Source organism: Myotis brandtii, unplaced genomic scaffold (assembly GCF_000412655.1).
Source record: "Myotis brandtii unplaced genomic scaffold, ASM41265v1 scaffold206, whole genome shotgun sequence".
In the NCBI taxonomy this organism is placed as follows: domain Eukaryota; kingdom Metazoa; phylum Chordata; class Mammalia; order Chiroptera; family Vespertilionidae; genus Myotis; species Myotis brandtii.
In genome coordinates, this window is record NW_005357691.1 from 353,226 (window position 1) to 355,654 (window position 2,429).

A 2,429-nucleotide genomic window follows, 5' to 3' on the forward strand; every position below is an offset into this window, starting at 1 on the left:
GAAAATAAAAATGAGTTACAATCCACCACCCAGAAGTTAATGACAATGTTTTGTATTTCTTTTTGTTATTTTTAATATGTTTTTATTGATTTTAGAGAGAGGAAGAGATAGAAACATCAATGATGAGAGAGAATCATTGATCGGCTGCCTCCTGCACGCCCTCTACTGGGCATTGAGCTGACAACCCGGGCATGTGCCCTGACTGGAATCGAACCATGACCTCCTGGTTCATGGGTTGCCGCTCAACCACTGAGCCACGCTGGCCAGGCTGTATTTCTTTTAAAATACAGTGATTTTTTTAAAAAATTGTGAACTCAAGTCCTTTGTAAAATCTCCAACCTATAAGTGTAGTCTAAATTTTTTTTAAATTTTAACAAAATTTCTGAATTATTGTTGCATCTCTAGATAGAACTCATGAGCATAAGGCGTGAAGTGAGAAAGCTGCCAGGGAGTTGGAGGACTGTCCTGTGGCCTCTTCATGCAACCCCCTTAAAATTTCTCCTCCTCAAACTTGAGTGATAGAATTTCAGTGCTAGAAGGGACTATCAATACCCACCCCCTTCATTTTTCAGGTGAGGAAAAGGAGGCTCAAAGAGGTCAAGCACCTGTTCCAAGATCATATAATGTGTTAATGTTGGAGTTCCAGTGTGAAGTTATAGTTCCTCCATAGTAGGTAAGTTTTTATTTTCTAATTACAAACTTCTCATAGCCAAGAACTTTTTGTTAGCCTGTCCCTCAAAAAAACAGGCTTTTATGGTGCAAGTATATTAACTGTACTAAAGGATACCAAAAAGCCCACATATTTCCTAATTTCAGAAAATGATCAAAACAGTTCTGAGCAGTACAGGAATTTTTCATATAATTTACTTTATTGAAATTGCGTATTAGTGATCGGGAACCTCTTTTGTGCGTCTGGCCCTCAGTTTAATTTTCCCTGGCCTATGGGGCAAGTACCAAGGCATATCAAACATGCCAAACAAGAGGAACGACAAACAACTTTTATGAGTCTTTACACATGGGTGCCAGAAGAACACGATTAAAGCTTTTGCTGTACAAAATTATTTGTTTCCTGTATAGAATGAGATATCTGTTAAAATTGTGGGAAAGAAATTTTAAAGATTGCATCTGCTTCCAAATTTAGGTAGGAAGTTAAGAAATTACAGCAAATGCTGACAATGTGGCATCATTAACAAACATAACTGTTGTTTGAATTTGGCACTATTAAAGTTTTTCAGCTTTCCTCCCTCTCTTTACCCTGCTCTCTTTGTCTCTCTTTGTAGCTGTGTGGCTCACTCTTTGTGTCTCCTTTGCCTGTGTGTCTTTTTTACTCTTAGGGTGACTTGTTTTTCAGTACAGCTGACTGTACCCACTTTCTTTTTTTTCCTGGTTCTCAGTGTATCCACATCATCATTTTCACGTTCCACTGTGTACCCCTTATCCCATTCACCAGTATTATAGTTATACCAACCTGGACTGGGCCAGGTCCTTTTTTCAGCCTAAGATGGGCAGGGAAGCTGCTGCCTGGAGCAAATCTGGGCTAAGAAGAGCTGGTGTCATTCAATGCAGAATGTCACTGATAGAATAGAATTAAACAAAATCTGATCAGAAATAACATAGGCCGCATATACAGAGTGGGACAAAAGTAGGTTTACAGTTGTGAGTACAAGAAACAGTTTGGTGTTGTATTATTTTTCATATGAACAACTGTAAACTTTCTTTTACCCCTATACTTATAAACCTGTGAACACAAAATCATCCTTTCTCTATAGCCAGGGCCCCAGCAAATGCTAACCTATGTGAGATAATGCATATGAATACTCAGTACTAAGGACTTACTATTTGAACAAATGAGGAAATTTTACCCTTGCCTAGGGGTGTGTTCTTAAAGAGTTTTTGCTCCTGTTTCTCATTCATGCCCATTAATGAAAGTGTGCATTGTCAGCTCTTCCAAGCTTCCTGTAGCATACTGTATGCCTAGTAGAAAATGGGTTTTCTTCTGCATTTAAACAATGAGATTTTATTGTACTGTATTTTTGAACTTCTGTAGGTGGAAATGCACAGATAGAAGATCCGTGTGTGCTTTTTTTAAAATGCAGTGAAACCTACAAAAAGAAAAGAACAATTGCCTGGCCTGTGTGGCCCAGTGGGTTGAACACCAACCCATGAACCAGGAGATCACAGTTCCTTTCCTGGTCAGGCCACATGCCCAGGTTGCAGGCTCAATCCCTGGTAGGCGGTGTGCAGGAGGTTGTCCATTGATGATTATCTCTCATCATTGATGTTTCTATCTCTATCTCCCTCTCCCTCCTCTCTGAAATAAATAAAAATATATTTTTTAAAACATTTTAAAAAGAAAAGAACAATCAAAATAAGTCTTTGTGGTCAGCACATTACTTCTTGTGGAATTTATATTTTAATTATCCACATAA

General features: G+C 38.4%; 1 protein-coding gene across 2 annotated transcripts in view; it reads left to right on the top strand.

Moving 5' to 3' along the window:
* Positions 1-572: 572 nt before the first annotated feature.
* Positions 573-2,429, top strand: part of FHL1 (four and a half LIM domains 1) — a 63,957-nt gene continuing 62,100 nt past the window's right edge. For both annotated transcript variants that reach the window (XM_005865326.2, XM_014538932.1), the window contains exon 1: positions 573-673. The gene's annotated coding sequence lies outside the window, so the exon portion shown is untranslated. The remainder of the gene's footprint in view (positions 674-2,429) is intronic.